Here is a 20544-nt window from a genome sequence, read left to right as displayed (position 1 = left end):
ATTTTCTGGAGGAAAAGTGAACTTTTTATGCACACAATTACTGCGAGCCAAAAATAACAAGCTTTAAATTAGCAGGGAGTAGGTGGAGGGGTACACACAGCACAGCAGCTTGCCATAACAGTCTGGGTATAGAAATGAAGAGATAGGACTTGACATGCAGAATAACTAGAGCTGTCAGATGACTAATGGCTTTCACTCATTACAGACCGAGGCCATGGAAAAGTTGCTAATGAAGTGGGATTACTTAAAAATACACCTCCATTAGCTAACACGAGTCCCAGCCACACAGCCAGGTCTATGGAGATACAGCCCACACCCGCCTTGCCAAGGGGATTTCAGCCTCTGGCCCATATCCCGCACGGTGCCAGTGTGTGCAGAGCAGAGCAGTGTGTGGGCTCCAGGAGCTGTCTGTGCTGTGTCTGATGGCAGACATCTCCAACAGGCCAATCCCTGTGCCTGACTCCTGTGCTGCTGCTCGACAGCGCTGCTATCTGCTGTGGTGTGACAAGGAGGCTGTGGATGCCCCATCCCTGCAGGCATTCAAGGCCAGGCTGGATGTGGCTCTGGGCAGCCTGGGCTGGTGGTTGGTGACCCTGCACATAGCAGGGGTTTGGAACTGGATGATCACTGTGGTCCTTTGCAACCCAGGCCATTCTGTGATACTCTGAATCTACAATAGTATGACATGGCAGCATTGCTCTGCCACTTCCCCCTGCGTTATTCTCTCCCTCCGGCTCATTTTGAGGCAGCTCTCCGTCCCCTGGGCTCGGTGAGGCCGCTCGGCTCCCCACGGGCCGTACCGTGATTGCGGGGCCGCCTTTGTGTGTTGCGTGCGGGCTGCGCGTGTCCCGCCGGTGTCCGCCCGCCCCCGTGGTACGGTCCCGTCCCCTCCCACCTGGTCTCCGCGTGGGCCATTGTCACACAACATTCCAACTCCGAACGCCCCGCTGCTCGCCGCCGCCGCGTCCCATAGGCTGGTTGGTCTCGGATTGACGTGCCGCAGGACCGATAGCCGTTGGTCTCCAAGGCGCCCGGCGGCGCCGCCCCTCGCAGCGCTGGCAGTAACAATATGGCAGCGGCGCCTATTGGTGGCGGCGCGCTGTGAGCGGAGGGCGCCCGGCGGCGGCGGGCAGCGGCTCCCGGGGCGGGCGGTAACGGCGGTGCCGAGTCCGGGCAGGTGAGTGCGGGCGGGTCGCGGCCTCGCCCCGGGGCACGGCGCCGCGATCCCGGCCCGGCGGCTGAGAGCCCCCCGCTGCACACGGCGCTGGGGGGCCCGGGCGGGCCGCGCTTCCACACCGTCACCGGTGGGTGAGTGAGCGGGTGGGCGCCCGGTCGAGGCCCCGCTTTTGTTCTCGGTTCGGCCCGGCCGTGCCGTCCACGAGCATCGCGGCTCACGGGTGTCGCCCCGCCGCCGGGCTGCCCGCGTGCGCCGCGATAACGGGCGGGATGTGCCGGGGGAACGGGCGGCACGGGGCCGCCATGGGGCCAGTCGGGCCGCACCGAAACTGTGAATGAGGAGCAGCCGCCAGGCGCGAGGTGATGGTGGCTCGGGCGTCCTATCCGCTCTCGGAGCATCTCCTGCTCTGCCCGCGCCTCAAAGGGCTGCTGTCAATTCCAGCGACGCCTCCGTGCGGCGGGATAAATGACGGGACAAGGGCGAGCGGGCACCTTGTTCTCGGCAGCCCCCGCAGGGTCACGCCGAGCCCCGTGGGACGGTCCCGGGGGTGCGGGTGACCTTGGGACGCGGCTTTCGGTCGGCTTTTGCATCGTCTCTCCTCGGACACCTCGGGGCCGCTCCGTGCGGGGGCTGCGGGAAGCGCCGCTGTACGGCTCGGGTTGGAAGGGACCTCAGCGACCGAGCCGTTGTTGGCTGTGCGTGTGTGCCGGGCTGGCCGTGGCACGCTGCGATGCACGGGGAAAGACGCGGCTCAAGAGGGACGCGGAAAGCTCCATCCCACCGGAGCCGTGGTCCCGTGCTCGTAGTGCGGCGTGATGCGGAAAGGAAACGTTTAAAGAAGGGGTTCTCCCCAGCGAGCGCTTAATCGGTAACTTCTTTGTCACCGTGTTCTTGCTTTAATGACCGAGTCATATTTTGGAGCCTCTAAACAAACAGAGCGCTCGTTGCCTTTCAGGGTAATTGGCTTTGAGAGCTGTCCCTTCATAAACCGAAGCAAGGCTGCCTGCCATTTGCCTTAATAGAAACAAGACGTGCTGCTGTTTTAAATGGCCTTTTTGGCCAGGTTTGTGCGAGTCCAAATCAGCATCTCCCCAGTGATGGACCTGGCCTTGCCTGGGAGAGTATGGATCACAATGGAGGGGGCTGTGTGGTCATTCCATGCCTGGGAATGTCGGGAAGACCTTGTGATGTATAGTTGGATGGTACCGTTGGTGCAATACAGTCCCCACAGAGGTACCAGCAGAACCTGTTAGACACCAGCGCCGTCTGCACCTCGTACAAAGTTCTCACGCTGTAGTGAGTGGTGAGGTATAAATAGAAACGCAATGTGGATTTTAGCCACAGAATTCAAAGTTATGGTTTCCACAGCAACCGGCACTCAGGCCGTTGTCTACGTATGCAATATTTTCCTTATTTATTTATTTATTTATTCCCCCCCCCCCCCATCCCCTTTCTCTTAATCTGGCATTGTACCGTGTCAAACCCATCTTCCACGAGCACCAGGCACTTCCTTCTGCACCTCTATGGAGCATCCCCCCCGCTCTGTTCCCAGCTCTGGCAGCTGTAGGCACTGTGCCCCAGCCCCATCCTGCTCATCTTCTGTGTTCCTCTGAGCCCTCCTTTCAGTAGTAGCCCTCGCTTCCAGCTCAGGTGTGACTGGCACAGCACCAGCACGAGTAGAACCCCTGTGTTTGAATCCCTGCCATTCCCATCTCCTTCATCTGCCCAGGCTGCCCAGGGAGGTGGTGGAGTCTCCTTCCCTAGAGATACTCAAGACCCGCCTGGACACCTACCTGTGTGACATGGTGTAGGGAGCCTGCTTTGGCAGGGGGGTTGGACTCCATGATCTCTAGAGGTCCCTTCCAACCCCTACAATTATGTGATTCTGTGATCTGATGGGTCATGGTCCGGATGGTATGTCCATGGTGAACACTAGGATGTAATGCTTGCTCTTAAGTCTTTGTCACCTTAGCATTGTGGTGTTGCTGACGTGTTTTCGTTTATAGCCGGGGGGTTGATGTATAGACGTGGTTGTGTCCAAGTTACAGTTTCCAGAGCAACCGAAGGTTTACATCGTGGAAGGCTGCTGTCTAAAACATGAAGCATCGTATTAAATATTCCCTTCTTAAATTCTGTATTTTTAAGCTACTGTTAGAAACGCAGCTGGGCTTATTGAGAATACATGTAAAAACCTTAAATGACCACACAGATCATCTTCAGATGTGTACTTCTCTGGTGAGAATGGGGAATCTCAGCCCCTGAAGTAGTAATTACCCTTAGAGTTACAGCATAAGGCACTTTAGTTAAGGGGGAAACAAAAAAGGTGGAATGGAAGCGCTATCTCATCTGTATCTACAACCGGAGCTAATGGCAAATGTGCGGTTGGGCAAGGAGTAAAAGGGCTGATGGAGGCTGAAAGCAGACGTGAAATGAAGGGTTGTTATGGCTGGAGAACTGCTCCTACGAGGGCCGGGGGCCCAGGATCCCCCCGTGTCTGGGAGCAGTTGGGCAGACTGCGGTGCCGGAGGCTGTTTAATATATTTATTATCTCTTTGGCTGCTGCTCCATGTGAAACTGGGTCTCTCTTGCAGTTTCACAGATGGTTTTGCTCTGAGCAGTAATGCCAAAGACCTTCAGCGTCAAAACAGGTCACTTTCCCATTATAACTCAATTTGAGCCCGGCGTTACTTTCAGAAGAAGTGGATGCATCTGCATTGTGGGTTTTCTCCTTGCTCTGTGAAGAATTTTCTAAGTAATGGGAATGTTGTTCCCTTATAAATTGCTCTACTGGATAGCGGGGATTGGTTTGTGCAATGATGCCGTAAAATGGTTTGCAGGTTGCCTGGGAATCTGAGACAGGAGGCTTTAAGTGTTGGCTTGCTCAAAAAGGAATTGCAACCAGAAGGTCTCCAGGGTCTCCCTTTCTATTACTGTTAGTAACCTTCCAGCCTAATGTTTTTCTTTATTTACTTTATGCATATAAATATATAGATGAATGTTCCATTGATGCTGCCGCCTGCACTAGCGTTGTGAGCAGCCTATGGCTTTTGCTTAATAAAATGGAAATTCTTCTTTTGCGAGATGGTTTTTAAATGAAACTTAAGCCCGAACCTTTGTGGTCTTTGGTGTGCTGCCCAGATTAGAGAAACAAAATGATTGGAACGGCAGCTGCTGAGTGCTCCAAGTGAATTGAAATACCTGGAACTTCTCACTGGGTCTCCTTTACAAAGGTGGGGAGTTTGTTTTCTCTGTAGTCAGCCCAGCCTTTGCGATATTGCACAGGGAAGGGTTTGGGATGGCGTGCAGAGGAGCAGCCTGTTCTCCGTAGCTGTATCCTGTACCTCCATGGCAAGCAGTGCTGTGTGGGAAAGCAGAGAGTGCTGACAACACAGCGGGAGAAGAGCTGGAGTTGTTGCTGGAGTAAAAACTCCAATTTTCTTGCATGCTCAGAAGCTACCAGCGCATACCGTGCTATCAGCTTAATTGGCTGAGCCTTGCTAAGTAAAGGTGCTGGTGCTGGGCTTCTGCATTGTGAAGGCGCATCTATCTTGGCAACAGGGGATGTAGTTTTATTTTTCTACAATGCACATTAAAAACACACCTCTTTGTTGACCTTCTCCATTAATTTCAGTGGCTAAAGCCAAGTCTTCAGAGCAACCGGGCATCTGCAAGCTGGCACAAAATCCCCAATCCATTAACATTAGAGCAGGCTTGTGTTAAGAACTTCTTGTCTGAGAGGTGCAGGCACTGCAGGGATGGGGCTGTGTGCCTGAGGGCTGACCTGGTTAGATGTTAGGGGGAAATTCTCTCCTCAGAGAGCAGTGAGGTGCTGGCACAGCTGCCCATAGAAGCTGTGGTGCCCCATCCCTGGAGGTGCTCAAGGCCAGGTTGGATGGGGCCCTGGGCAGCCTGAGCTGGTGGGGGCAGCCCTGCCCATGGCTGGGGTTGGGGTGGGTGGGCTCTGAATCCCCTAGCAGCCCAAACTATTCTGTGATATGATTCTTTGGCTGCAAAAAGTGGCACAGAGGAAGAGAAAGGCAAGATGGAAGGAGAAAGGCAAGGGGTTACGTCTGCAGATACATGATGAGGAGAGATGGCCTGTTCCAGCGTATGTGATGTCACACACCCTCATGTAAGCCTAGTGATCTTCTCTGAAAACAACTGTTTTGCCTTAAGGTTGGGAAACATATCAGCAATTTTCTGTATTTTGAATTTTGCAGTCCACGCTGCAACAATCTGCATATTTGGAACACGTTGTGTTTAAAAGATGGCTTGAGAAACATTTGGCCACAGTTGCCTTCTGCATCAGAGAACTGTACGGCTTCGCATTATTCAGCACGTCTTCATGTTGAATCGTTTTTTCCCTTTCACGTGCTTTGTTCCTAAGATTAGAAACAGCTTTTTTTTTTTTTCCTCATGGATAAATCATTTAAACACCTGAACTGATTGCACACATGCATCTGAGCTCAGAGCAGTCACGAATCTCTATTTTCTTTTTTCCTTATTCAGAGGCTGACTTTTCCGAAGAAGATTCAAAGCACCTGAAAATAGCTTCATCACGGAAGCATCACTGTAAAATGATTGCTATCGCGTCATGGATGCTGTGTACTTCCGCCTCCCTATAAGCCACGTCTCATGAGGCAGTTGGGCTTATTGATGGCTGCTTCGCACGGATAAAGGGTGGTGTGTTTCTGAAGGGCAAGGCTGTCTTTCCCTTTGCAGAACGATGACAGGGAGGGTTTGGGGTGTGCCCCGATGGCTGCCCCATTCCCCATTCATTGGTGGGGACAGATTTGCCCTCTATCGGTGGGGAGAGTAGAGGGGCTGCAGCAGCGTTTCCTGCTTTCTGGGAAAAGGCTCTTTTCATTTCAGAATGTGGTTTCAAAAAGGAGCTGCTCTTCTGCTCCCTCCAGGTAAAGCCACTTGTGCTCCACAGCCTGCTTGGGAGAGCTGCAACCCAGCTGACAAGGAATGGAGTCTTTTTCCCAAGTGCTGGACCCCATCTCATCCCGCACCCCCATCAGTCTGTGCTCTGCTGTTTCATCTCAGCCTAGCTGGCGCTAGCACTGTGGGATGGCTGGAGCTTCCTCTCCCTTTGTTGTAGGAGTACTCTTAGGAACTACCTTTGTAGAGCAACTGCATATCTCTAGGCTAAAGCTGAACCGCAGCTGGAAAACATCGCTCACTGAAAACATCTGAAGATTTAAGACCTCATGCCAGAAAGCTGCGGCCTAGTGCTTTGTCCATGACGTGCTGCTTTATCAGTGTTAGTCAGCCAGAACATGAATACCTTGATCTTCTTTATCTCATCCCTCTTTACACATAGAGGAAAAACAGGGAGGCAATGTGCGATGCTGTTAGGAGAGATCCGCCGTGAGTTTTGACTTTCTTTTTGCAGTATTTTGTATAGCAGCCCGCCTGGACCCTCTGGATTTGCAATCACGTCAGCCCTGTGTCTGGCTCTCCACCCTGTGATGAGCGATGTGCTGCCAGGCACGGGGCTTTCAGCACATGTGAGCAGTTCCTGCTCGGGGTGCCGGTCCTGCTTGGCTGTCGGGCCCATCCATTACAGCAGCAGCATCTTTGTTGTTTTGAATGACTTCTTGCCTTAATCCATCACTCTCGGTTCCCTTCTTCTTCCAATTTGTGTGCCTGCTGTTATCTGCTGGCTCAGTGTGGGGTGGGCGCAGTCCCCTCGTGATCCCATGCAGTGGGGCTGTCCCTCCATACACCAGGCCAGCAGCTCATGAGATGGGTTGTGTTAAGTCCTCATTAGCTCCTTGAATCACTTTGTTTTGTGCTTATCAACAACATATCGCAAAGCCTTTGGAATACTGCACACTGAGTTTCTGGAGAGTGTTGGTGCTCTTTGAAATTGTTATTTTAAAGCCTTAATTCACGCCCTGTCTGTTTTTATCCACATCTACATAACTCATGTGAGGTCTCTGCGCGTTGCTTGTTCCTTCACTGTGGACCTGCCCTGGTGTTTGGGTAGCACAGCTGGCTGACACAATTTCAGAGCCAGTTTTAGAGCTGGTATCCACTAATAAACAAAATCAGCCTCCCCTCAGAAAGCCCCAAACCCTCAAACCACGGGTATGACTGGCTTTAATTTATTTTTCCCTTTGTGTTACATACATTTGCCATCGTGCTGTTAAAGGGGAAGGGGCTGGCTTTTGATGGGAAGGATTTGGGATCTGCTGTGCAACAGTGTGGAGCGCTGTCAGCGACCAGGCTGTGTGACAGAGAGCAAAAACAGGTTGAGCGTCTTCCCAGAGTGACTTGGATTCCCTGAACTATTAGGCAAGATAAGCGAGAGGGGCAAAAATAAAGCTCTAAAACAATCCAGAAAGCGAACTGTTAGAGAAGTATTTTGAGGTGAAGCTTTTGCTGGGAGAGGGGGGATGCTGAAGTGCCATGTATGGGCTGTGGGAAGGAAAACCTTTCTTTGGTGTGTGACGGTGAGAAAACCTGTTGCGCTCCTACAGCAGAGGATGACAAAAGGAGCTTCTGTTTATGCTCCCTGCATGGTGAGTGTTCAAATTGCATGTGTACATGTGCTAAGTGTGCGTATTGCGTTAACAGTAAACTGCACCTAAATCCTAGCAGACTTGTTGCTAGCAATATACGTTTCCACACTTGGCTCTTGTCTCCTGGGAAAGTCATACGAGTTGGATTAATGTAATGGCAGGACTGCTAGTTAATGAAGTCAGTGGGATCAGGATTTCGCCTTGTGATTCAGAAAACTTAGTTTGTTCTGTTGCTTTAGGCCACGCGGTTGTAAAAACACGATTGCTTCATGCTCTCATTTTGCAAAGGGTAGTGACTGAGGAAACCTGAGCTGACACAGTTACCTGCCAAAATAATTAAGTGCAGTGCTAAATGAGTAGAAAAAGACAGGACAAGTAAGTTGCTTTGTACAAATACCCTTCTTTTTTCTTTGAGGCTTGCTTAGGTTCTGCCAAAAAGAAGGTGAGCATTTAGTACGAATGGTTCTGCTGCTTAATATCAGCTGGGAAGAACCTGCTGAGGGTTGGCGTGGGAACGTATGCAATCTTGAGATCAACTGATTGCATTTCATCCTTTCTGTGTGCAGCTTTCCCTCATACTGCCAATGGGAGTTCAATAACTAATGAACAGAACGTTTCATTAAGCGTGCATTAAGCCCAGAACAGTTAACAACTGCCTCTTTGGGACGCCCTTTCTATATTAGCCCCTCACTCGGGGTATGCATTCTTGTTGTCTGTTCTTGTTTGCTTGCTCTTAAAGATGTCGGTGAAGATGGTAAGACTGTTGCATCCATTCTCATATTTCCCTTTGGAGAGCACTTGCTACGGTAAGACTGTTCTTTATGTATTTTGCCTTTGGTAGCAATTACTGCTGCCTGCAGTTGTGGCTTTCAGTTTGGAACAAAGCTGTTTTGTGTGTCTAGTGAGTAATAATTGTTGATAAAGTTGGGGACCTCTCACTGTGGCCAGGATGTGAATTATACCAATTGCTACCGAGCTCAAATTATAGGTTTGTAATTTTTGCTTCAGGGCTCGTCATGCTGGAATATTCTCCCCCCTGTTAATAAACTAAGAAAGAAATCAGTGTTAGAGGTCTTTCTCAGACCTATTAAGTGAGACATAGAGCTGAAGCGTCTCGAATACTGCCTAGATTCCCATCTTTACTGCTGTCTGCTGGCATAGGCTGGGGTTTGCACCAGCAAGCTGAGCCCACAATGTTAAATAGCTTTGGTGGATGGGGCCTTGGCAATGAGTCCTTCTTCCTTGTACCTTTAAATAAGGTAATTGATGCTACCTGAGGCCCAGGGCCCCATCCAACCTGGCCTTGAGCGCCTCCAGGGATGGGGCACCACAGCTTCTTGCTCTGGTGCTGTCTGGCTGCCTGTGTCCATCTCCAGCATAGCCACAGTTGAAGGAAGAGAGAATTGTGGCTTCAGCACAAGTAAAATTTTGCCTCAATGCTACTTTGGGCTTCAGTGTTTCAACCCATTGCACAAATAGAGGTGTTTTCCTTAAACAGCTTCAGCTGCTTTGTAGTAGTTTGTGGTTGGAGCATGTGATGCATTTTTAGGATTCCTGGGAGATATTTTTTGTGGTTTTATTAATTTTTTTTCCCATTCTTTTTTTAGTGTGTTATGGTGATGCCTAGAAATTCATATGGGGTTTCTGGTGGCTTGCCATACAAGCAGAAAGGCAGGAGCCTTGTGCTGAATAGTGTGGTGTAAGGGATTTCATGTCCTTGTGAAGTGCCTTCCAGGGCACAGGAGACTGCATCCTCCAATACAGCATTACCCAAGTGCTGATTCCCCGGGCTGCACCACTTTTTGTGATGACTGCATGCAGTTCTCTCCGGAGAATGTGAACTTGAAATCTGGCAGCTCGTTGTTACACATCATATGTACATACAGGTGTAGGTTGTGTGCGGGGCTCGTGCTGGGCTGAGAAAAGGCCTGGAGAGAGAAAAGCAGGCTACATGGCTGACCGTGTCCACATTGTGGGTGTAGCTTTTTTGTGCCTTGGGACAGAGGTGAATTAATTTCCATGTTAAAGGCCCCGTGTAGCTGCAGAGGGCTTTGCACAGCTTTCTGCAGGCAGCTGTCGGGGCATGTGATTGTGAGGCACTTGGGCTCGGTAGATGCATTGCTCACTTCAGCTTGCTCAGGCCGTCTGTGGTTAACACGAGCATTTCTGGGTGCTCCGAGCTTATGGGAAGGAGGAAAATGAATTGCTAAATGTTTATGGAGTGTTATGACTTCAAAGATACGCTGACTGGTGGTTCCCCGAGGGAACTCAGTATCTTTCCTATTTGTGTTCACTGGAAGGCTGTAACTCGGCCTGGTGTGGGGAGGTGGAGGGAGATGCCCATTTGGATGTACCTCTGAGGCTGTATGAGGAAGGGGTGTACTTGATGTAGGCCCCTTGACGGGCCTGGGTGGTCAGAGTTATGCTGGTGCTGGGCCCTTACGGTTCATTTCTGGGTTTAGACCTTTTTCCTTTTCTGTTTGTCCTTAACAATAAATTAATAAAAAACAAAACACATCTCTGCTCTTTGTATTTTAATGCTGATAACTGCCCTTATCTCTTCTTAGTCTGGGAAGAGAATGGATTTGAGGCTTGTGCATTGCTTGCCTTGAAGGCAGACTGAATGCCCAGTGACTGGCTCTTTCCTCCATGTTGCGGTCTGGAATCTCACCTGAGTTCTTATCCATTGCTTCAGTGGTGGGGGAAGGAGGCTGAGGGGAGAATGAGGAGCCACATGGAAGATGTGCCATTGGAACTTGTTTTTTAACTAAGTGCCAAAAGGACATTTACCCCCTTCTTTCTCTCAGGAGACCTCCTGGGCTATAACAGATAAGCTTTCTGGTGGGAAGAGAGCCTCCCTTAACCCCTGCTCCAGCCCCACCTACTTCTCCGTCTGTTCCCATCTGATTTGAGGTGCCTTTTAGTTTTCTTTACTTTTAAAGAGAATTAAGCTGTTGATGCCACAGAGCCTCCTGGAGTGGAGGGATGTGGCTGGGAACCCCACATGCTGGGGGCTCCTCCTCTCCTCCTGTGTTCCCCACAGGTCTGCGTGGGGCTGGTGGTGCCAGATAAGTACAGACCACTGCTGGATGGAAAAGCAAGTCATAAAATCTTAGAATCACGGAACGACTAGGGTTGGAAGGGACCTCAGAGATCATCTCATTCCAAACCCCTGCTATGGACAGGGCTGCCACCCAGCAGATCAGGCACTAAGTTGGGCTGCCCAGGGCCCCATCCAGTCTGTCCTCTTCTTGCTGCTGGGCACCTGAAACACTGGCGAGGCGAGCCTGTGCATTTGCTTATTCACTGCTGAGCAGCCAGGTTTCTGCTGCCATTCTGGCCCTGGCCCTTCTAGTTCATTTTCTTAATCTGGACTGTTAGCTCAGACATGAAATATGGGCTTGTCTGGATAATATCTTCCTTCTCTTTGTCTAGGATTGTTCCATTCAAATGGAGTAGTCCTACAAGTTTAATGACTTTCTTTTTTTTTTTTTTTTTTTGTCAGCACTTTGCCTGTTGCTTGTTTTGCCCTGAAGTGGGAGCAGCTGAAAAGATGACTGCACCTTGTTATTAAAAACAAAGCTGTCAGCTTGGTGCAGTTGTAGAATCAAGTTCCTAACTTCTGCAGAGCACCCAAATCTCCTTGAAATGTGGGATGATAGGAAGTGACTGTGTTTCAGGTAGCAAGAGCACAATTTTGCTGCTGGTTGAGATCCCTCAGGATCCACGGCAGCTGAAATCCTCACCAAATTCCCTGGGGGGAGTGAGGATACCCCGATGGGAATCATCATGTGCAGTGGGAATGGCCATGCTCCAAGTGCCTCTGGAGAGCTGCCTGCTGCAAACGCTTAAGGTCTGCAGAGTCAGTGAGCAGCCAAGCTGCGGTCGGCAAGGAGGTCACTCTTGTGATGGATGCAAGAGAGAAGAGCTCATGAATGCTGCCTCCTGGCAAGCACATGAGGGAGTGAGGAGCAGAGTAATGCAAATGGTCCTGGGTTAGGGATTCTTGGGCTTGAGGTTGTAGACCCAAAGAGCAGCAAGAGCAGCACCTCTTCAAGCCCAGGTTTGGTGCTGTGGTATTTGCACCTGCACACGGACTACCGCAGGAGAGAGGGACCTATTGATTCTGCTGTCTTCTGGGCCACATTACCTCGGGTTTTGGAGCTGGAAAGCCTCTTGCTGTGTGTCAGTTCCTCTCTTAACTGGGGAGGGCTCGTCAGAGTGTTTTCTCAGCATCCAGCTGCAGACATAGGGAGTCTGTCAGCATTCTTGCTGGGTGGGTGTCTTCTGGAGGCATCTGCATTATGAGACCCTATTTATACATGGAGCCAATTTTCAGCTGCAGGGATGCTGAATAGACCTGCAGCTGCTGAGAGCGTGTCCTGAGCTGGCACGAGAGGGAGAAACGATGGAAGTGACGTGGATACAACACAGTGTCTGCGACAGTCTCCCATTAAGGCTGGTGGCTGTCTTGTTCAAAGCAGACGTACCTTCTCTCAAGCAGAAGCTATTTTGTGTACTTTTCAAGGGTTTTCAACAAAGCAGTAAGAACTGTGAAGCATTTTTGGAAGTTACCTAGGAGTGGTTGCTGTGCTGGAAATCGGATTGGTTTATTTTCCAGTACTAGCACGTTCGTTATCTGATCTGTGACAATGAGCATCGCTTTCCACGTCAATCAGTTGTTTTCTTGCTCTTTGGTGTTGGAACTGCTTCCTTTTGAGAGCTGTGCCAAAAGTTGCTTTGAGCTGAAACTACAGTAGGAGAGGACTGGGTCTGCAGTCTGTAGGAGTTAGCGAGAGAAGTCTGGTAGCTTAATTGAGAAGAGTGAGGTTGGTGAGCCGGAGCTGCGTGGAGGAGATGAGGCAGCTGTTTGTGGCATAGGCAGAGCACCGTGCCTGGCAGAGCCTGCATTCTGCTTGTACTCGTGTGTGGCTGCCATTATCATCACTTTAATAAATGTGGGTTTGCAAAAGTGTTTGTGCCATCAAAGTGTCCGATGCAAATGCACAATCTTCTCTTGACGCACGCTTCCTTCCTTCTCCCGAGTACTTTAAAGCTGCCTTGAGATGGTGGGAGGAATTACATGTGAAACCGCCTTTATCTTTCAAGAGAAGGTGCCTGAACCTGTTTGTACTTTGGGGCAGATAGTCTGCCTTCTCCTTTTATCCCATGAAAGACCAGCTTTTCTTCTTTCTGTTTGCAGGATGCTTTGGGCTTTCCCTTTGCTTGGTGGTGTCACAAGCCATGCAAAATAGGAAGACACCGTGTCGCAAAGGAGAGGGATGCATGTGGGTTGTTGGTTTATTTGTTTTTTCCCTTCTCTCCAATTGACCGTGGCAAGTAAATAAATCTCAGATCTGCAGCAGTATCTGCCCGCTAAGTGCTTGCCTGTCTTGTTTTAGCAGGAGGTGCTCCCTTCCCTCCTGACTGCACCCCATTTGTTAATTGCTTTGCTTCCAGGGATTCCTGGTGCACCTTCCCTTCCCTCTCAACCTTTAGGTCCTCATTTAAGTGGACTGAATTTACTCCCTTCTCCTGCCAAGTGCTGAAAGCCAAGTGCCACGGGAATCACCTCTCTTTCTTGAGACATTGAAATTGACCGCATTTCTGAAAGAATTGGGAAGTGCCAGGATTTGCTCCGTTTCCCAGAGCAAATGGAGCATATTTCTTGCACGCACTATTACATATTTCAAGACTGGTTCGATTTCTGTTGCGACTTGGTATATTCGACTAGTGTATTGAGATGGAAGGTCTGGTTGCGCCCATAGACCTTAATGCTTCGCTGGGGACACACTGTTCCTAGCCAGTTCAAGCTGCAGGCTGAAGTCACGGTGTACAGTGCCATAAAACAAGCCCTGGCTCCCGTGTGAGCAGGCGGGACAGGAGATATCAATGGAGTTCCACCCACTGGCCAGCAAAACCTTAAATCTCATCTTTCAAGTTAGGTGCAGCAGCGTCACTCATCAGAAGGTGGTTTCCTTTAAAATTCTTTCCTTAGCAGAGCAGTTCTGCCTTTCTAAGCTTTTTGAGCTATTGAATCACTTTCTCTTTCATTAACCTGTGCCGATGTTTTCTGCATCTGAAGTACTGTTTCTCATAGTTGATGTTAAAATGTTGGGTGTCCCATTCCTGTTTCATTTACAGCCATGGTGCAGTGTAGGGACATTGCTGAGGAGGCTTTGTGCAGAAGTAGCCTCTGCTGTAGACAAATCATTGAAATGCAAAAGGGGAGATTTTGGTGTAACTTATTATAAGATAAAGCTTTCTGAAATCTGTAAGAGAATTCGGACTCCGGTACCTTTCCATCCACCTGCACAGCTGAAGCTGCAATGGCATCAAAGTGGTGCTCAGGTCCTGGGTTTCTCGCTTTAAATTCCTCCAAGGCTTGTTCTGCTGTTTGGGTCTGTTTTCATCTCTTGTTACCAGAGGCTGCTGCCACTTCAGGCTCTGTTTGTGCTCAGGTTGTAATACCTGCTTGCACTCCAAAGGCCTGAAGTAAACCTGCTGCTGCTTTGGTCAAGTAGCTTCTTTGGCTGTTTTTGGAGCTGAGTGTAGAGTGGCACGCTCTTGTTTGTGCTAGAGCAGGGTCATGCTTGTGGCCTGAGGGCCCCACGTGGTTAAGAGCCGTGCACAAAGTAGCCCCTCTGTCATTTAATGCACACAAGTATTGGTGACAGCTGATACCTGTGATGTTTCTGTTCCAGGTCAGTGCCTGGAGAGCCAAGTGCAGCCTTTGCCTGGCCTGTAGCCCTCGTGGGGTTGTATGGCCCCATTGCTGGGGTGTTGCTGTTCCAGACAGGCTCTTGTGGTGCTCAGGGCCTCGTCCACAGCAGGAATGGGCTTTGTTTTTCCTTCCATTTGTTGGCAGCACATCTGGTGGTCGCACCACTTCTGTGGACGTAGTCTTGGAAAGAGGCTGTTGAGCGTTCTTAAAGCAGCTAATTAAGTATGAATTTAAGCTTATCTGTATGAAGCTCGCCAGCCTCGCCGTAATAGGATTGTTTGGGCTCGCTTTAATTGTGCTGCTCTAAGTCCCATGTGTGCTGTAATGAAAGCCAATGCTCAGGAGGGAGCGTGGCCGTGGTTTGTTCTTGCAGCCCTATAACTGGTCTGAATGGCTCCGCACTGTGGATGACCCCCATCAGGAGCAATGAGAATAGTCCTTAATGAATATTTACATCCGGAGTTACTCATGCACAGAGTGTTTCTTTTCATTTATTTATTTCATTCAGTGTTAGGAGCAGAAGGGTTGAACGCTCGGAAGAGCAGGGGAAGCCCTGAATGAAGGCCGCTCGCGTGCATTCATCACAATGGCCTTAAGTAAATGGTATGCGGTTGTGGGATGAGTTTATTTATTTTCTCTCTGGGGCTTCTCCTTCATTCAGGATGTTTCCTTTTAGCAAAGAATTGATGGATTTTACATAGCCTTCAAGGAATTATTTTAAGCAGCAGGTTGCTCTTTCCTTTTTCCTTTTAGAAGAAGTTTGTGCAGAAATAGCGGGACACATCTTTGGTGCGTGTTGTTGCTGTTGCTCAGTTTTGCATCTCTGTTGTGGCTTTATGGATTTGCTGTTTCCCTGGCTTCTTAGGCAGCAGCAGTTCCCTACTGAAGCAAGGCAGGTGATGGAGAAGTGCAGCAGCGTGCAGTGCTCGTGGCGAGAGCTGATCTTCTCTATGCTGCCAGGCCATTGTAGGGCTGGAGAGATGTCCTCCTAGCTTTCAGATTTCCGGGTAATGAGATCAATACAGTTTCCAGGTCACAAGGAAAGCACAGTCATAAATTAGAGGGGGAAAAAATGTAAACTCCACATATTCTACTGCTGAACGCTTTACTGTGATAGTATTTGACTTTAATGGCTTAGTTTAAGCCTTGGCTTCTGAGTTCCTTTTAAATCACGTGTATTGCTGGAACTGGTTTGCAATATTTATAGAGTTTTGCCACTGAATTCACTGTGTGAGGGAGGGAGTCCCTTTTTTTTTTCCACTGTGGATGAATTGCTGTGATATTGGTTCTCCTTTTTGCGGAAGAAGGCTTGCTTCAAAAGGCTAAAAATATAAATTCTCTATCTGATATTGTACTTGAGTGGGTTGTACTGCTTAAAAATTAATGAAACAAAATAGCCTGGGTGATGATTTCTCTTCTGATGTGAAGTTTTACATTTTCTTTTCCTTCTTAATTGCCCATGGAGCTTTCTTCTTAGATCTCCATGTATCTGTCTAATTTTTTCCTTGTCTCTTTCCATCCCCTTCCCTTGGATCTCGGTGCTTGTAGCTGGGTTGGCGGTGTGTTCTGCCAGTGTGGGCATTGGTCTCAGTGATCCGACTCGTCCAATTGCTGACGTGTTTGATACGGCTTCACAAGTTTAATGTTTGTTCCAATAGCCTCAGGCACCCTGGGATGCTTCAGCTGCACAGAAACAAAGCTGAAGTAAAAAGTTTTTATACTTAGAGATGGCTTTCTACACAGGAACAGCCATATCCAGCCTCTTTGGCTGCAATGGCACAAGCAGCTGTGCTGGCCCCGCTGGGATGGGCACAGAACCAAAAGCCACACAAGGAGCATCCCAGGAGCAGCCCAGGGACCTCCCAGCTCCTGCTGGGAGTGTGCAGTACCCAACCCTGGGGCTCCCCGCTCTTCCTTCATGCACAGGCAGAGGCTTTTCCCCAGGCAGCAGTGAGGATGGGGCAGGAATGGATTTTACTCTGTTACAGTGTTTTATCACACTGTGACAGTGTTTATTTCCCGTGGGCAAAACCAAATGATAAATACCTTTCAGACTGCAAAAAAAGCATTAATTGCCTTCACACGTTCTTCTCCTTGACTGGGCTCTGTTTTAAAAGCCCCTCTCTGGTGTTTTCCATTGCTTGTGCTTGTTTGTGGATGAGGTCAGAATTATATAATTAAAAGAAACACGTTTTCCAGCAAAGTGCTTTCCCTTAAATAAGTAATGTCTGCAGCAGTGTGAAAATATGTAATTAGTATTTTTCTTGAGTTCTTGTTCTTCTTCGAAGCATTTTTATACGCTGTGCCTAATTGGGAATTTCCAGTGTTATTCTGTGTAATTGTTTTGTGGTCGTTGCCTGCTCTGGTTTGGGAATGCTCATTAGAGGACAAGCGCTTGATCCCCAGCTGAAGAGTGGCACTTATGGAGCCTGATGTGCTCTGTGTTATGTTTAGTGAAGGTGGTTTGCAGAACGTGGTTTTACTTTTTGCATCCCATTGCTGACAAAAGTGATGCTGATAAAGAAATTGCCTTTTTTATAGCCTGTTGTACTCAAGTGCTTCATGTACACACTACTTAGCAATAGTAGATTGCTTGGGTTTTGGCTTTCTGATTTTGAAGGCAGTTCTGCTGTGATCCCTTTCCTTCTGGGGGCCCATGTTCAACACTTGATGCTCCTGCTTGGATGGCAGCACTATTGCATCACCCAGACTAGGCAGAGGGCTCACAGGGTCTCTGAGCGAGCGGGAGCTCATGTGGTTGGGATTAACTGGTATTAAGTGAAACAACAAATGCGCAAACAGAATCTGGGTGTTCTGCCTGCCACTTGTTTCCTGCACATCCCAAAGGCTTATGCCGGGTCATGGCAAGCTGGAGGGCTGTGAGGCTGGACCGTGAGTATCTGTGCTTGGCAGTATCCTGTCAGGTCTTTGGGTTTATGTAGTAGGAGTGGAGGATGTGTGGTGTTTTACCGAAGTGGAGTCGTATTTAAATTTATTTAGTGGCTGTGACTCTTGGGGTCTTCAGCAGTAGAAATGTTTGCAAGCAAGAATACCACTGGCTTTTTGGAAGGTCTTTTTGCTTTCATCATTGTTGCAATGGGGTACACCTTGCATACGTGTCCAGCCCACTAGTTCTCTGTTTTTGTTGCCCTCTTCTATGTTTTAATAAAAAATATTAAAGAAACAGGTAATGTATATAATTAACAAAACTATGTAATATTATTTTATGTGCAGCATAATTCCTTTTCACTCAGCATGGCTCAGTCAGTCATGCCCAAAGGTTGGACATCCACACCTTATGATGTATGCTTCAGCTGTTCCCTCTTTTCACTCTTAGAACTGGAGAATCATAGACTGTCCCAAGTTGGAAGGGACCCACAAGGATCACTAAGTCCAACTTAGGGCTCCACAGAGCACCACCTGAAAATCAGACCGTGTGTCTGAGGGCATTGTCCAGACACCTCTTGAACTCCATCAGCTTGGGGCTGTGGCCATTGTCCTGGGCAGCCTGTTCCACTTACCTCTTTATTTTATGGCATCAATCTGAGCCACCTCACAAACAAAATCATAGTTCAGTCCAGAGGTACAGATATAAGCTCTTTTGGAAACTACACTGAAACATCAGTCACCATCCTGCTGAGATTTGGGCATCTGCTTAACTCTTACGCTCACGGTACGTAAATATAGACTGTGCGTAAATATATGATGCGTGTTCTTTGGTCTGTGTGGGACCTGAACTATCAGATGCAGTATGGAACAACTCCAATTGAAATGGAAAAAGTGGCTGTGTTTTCATTATATGTAATAGATATGTTAGAAGAAACAAACCACAGGTTTAAAACCTCAAATATTCCAAAACAGTCCAGTTTTTTGGCCCTCACTTGTATACCTGTGTGCGTATCTGCAGGCATTTTGGAAGTGCTCCCTCTGAGCTGTGTTTATGGAACAGCTACTCACTGGGGGCCTGCAGAGCTGAAGCATGGGCGAGATGTGGGTCCTTAGCTGAGGTTCTGCATCCTTAGTATGTCAGTGGCAGAAGGGGACTTACCAGTTGGTTGGATTCACCAAGATGGTGGGTTCACAGCAATGGGTGCCTGAGGAGGAGAGACCAGACGGAGCGGTTCTTCTTGTTCCTGCTATCCACATTCCCCGTCTTCTCAGCGCCTGCTCTCTCAGCAGCCAGCACACCGTGCTGTTACTTAGCTCCACGGTTTTGCCTTGCCAAGGGAAGAGCTGATCCCAAGGGGCTTAGTGAGGGGCCTCTTGCTGTGTGTCCTGACAGTGTGAGCACTGGCAGCCTTCAGCCAGATGTGAGGGTACCTGGGGGTGAGGACGCAGCACTAAAACTTTCCTGCAGTTCACGTGTAATTATATTTGGCCGTGCAGAATCAGAGGGGTTTCATGTTTTAACCTTGTCTTCATCACAGCCATTGCCCTTCCTGCAATCTGGCTGCCTGGCTGGGTAGTGGTGTCCTGGGACACGTCTGTTTGCCAACCTCTTTGTATAACTGTCTGCTTCCACGCTCCCTAGCACGGTGTCAGCCTGAATATCCTTTTGCAACCAAGCAAAACACTAGGTTAGTATAAGGGAGGAAAGATCCTTTTGCTCTTGTAGGTTTTGCTGCTATCTGCATCAATGGGCTGTCAAGGATGGGAAGAAGTTGTTTCTGAATCTGTCTTCATTCTCGTTGCTCGTTCCGATGCTGCTTTGCCATCGGAACAAAAAGCAAAAAAGCTTTCTAGAATGTTTCCCTTCTGAATTGATGAGGCAGTGCTCGTTGCTGTAGGACGTGTTACAGCGGGACTGGATTCTGCGATGGCATTGATGTGCAGCTTGCTCAGCCCTGCTCCCTGCCTCACTCTCAGTCCCTCCAGTGAATTGCACCTTGTGTTCGACACAGGGCCATCTGCTTCCCTGTATGTTCTCTCTTTTGCTGCATCCTGATTCGAATGGAAAGGTGAGTCTCCATGCATATTGACAAGGAGCAGTTCTTTTGTGTTTCCATCAGCCTGTTTTCCAGCTGAGGAGCCAAGTGAGAAAGAAATGCTGGGTTTCCTGCAGGTGTGCTTGTATTGGCGGGTAAGGGGGATTATTGGACACAGCTGAGGGCACTTGAGTTTGGGGATTAGCTTGACACCTGAGATGGGAAGGTTTCCTGTGGCTGGGTCTGAGCAGCTTGTCAGCGATGCTGAAATTTATGCTGTGACCTAAAGCTGCTGTTAGATAAATCCCCCAACAGTTCCTCTCAATTTGTGCAGAGAGCTGTCGCTATTCTGTTTTTCTGCTCTGTCTCATTTTATACTGTAAATGATAATTTAACTTCCACATTTACAGACCTCAATTATGAATAAAAATAATTTGTATGAATTTTATAGCCAAAGTGTGATGGATTAATGGCCCTCTGGAAGCATGGATTTACTTCACCTGAGGACGCTGAGCACAAAAGCAGCTGTATCAGCTCTCCGCACTGTTACACGTGTGTTCCTGTGCCGCGGCACAGAAGGGGGATGAGGAACATTGAATCATTAAGACTGGAGAAGACCACTAAGATGGTTCAGCCCAACCATCAGCCCACCCCCACCATGCCCACTGCCCACGTCCCTCAGTGCCACATCCACACAGCTCTAGAACACCTCCAGGGACGGTGACTGCACCACCTCCCTGGGCAGCCTGTGCCACTGCATCACCGCTCTTACTGAGAAGAAATTGTTCAAAACAACCAACCTGAGCCTCCCCTGTTGCAACTTGAGGCCATTCCCTTACTCCTATCGCTGTTACCTGGGAGAAGAGGCCAGCCCCCACCTCACCACAGTCTCCTCTCAGTTGGCTGTAGAGTGCAATGAGGTCTCCTCTGAGCCCGCTTTTCTCCAGGCTGAACAACCCCAGCTCCCTCAGCTGCTCCCCATCAGAACTGTGCTCCAGACCCCTCACAGCTCCATAGTCCTTCTCAGGACACGCTCTAAAGGCATCGGTGTCTTTCTTGTACTGAGGAGTTCAAAACTTAGCACAGCACTCAAGGTGTGGCCTCACCAGTGCCGAATGCAGAGGGATGATTGCCTCCCTGCTCCTGCTGGCTGCACTGTTTCTGATATGAGCCAGGATGTCGTTGGCC

General features: G+C 49.1%; 1 protein-coding gene across 5 annotated transcripts in view; it reads left to right on the top strand.

Annotated features, from left to right (window-relative positions):
• The first annotated feature begins 1041 nt into the window (after positions 1-1041).
• The window catches only part of TIAM1 (TIAM Rac1 associated GEF 1), a 163479-nt gene continuing 143976 nt past the window's right edge, over positions 1042-20544 (top strand). For 4 of the 5 annotated variants that reach the window (XM_085528103.1, XM_015881158.3, XM_085528092.1 and 1 more), the window contains exon 1: positions 1042-1177. The gene's annotated coding sequence lies outside the window, so the exon portion shown is untranslated. The remainder of the gene's footprint in view (positions 1178-20544) is intronic. The other variant, XM_085528096.1, reaches the window with a different exon arrangement.

Source organism: Coturnix japonica, chromosome 1 (genome assembly GCF_054131305.1).
Source record: "Coturnix japonica strain WE chromosome 1, WE-NBRP24, whole genome shotgun sequence".
NCBI classification, from domain to species: domain Eukaryota; kingdom Metazoa; phylum Chordata; class Aves; order Galliformes; family Phasianidae; genus Coturnix; species Coturnix japonica.
This window is presented reverse-complemented; position numbering and strand designations above follow the sequence as displayed.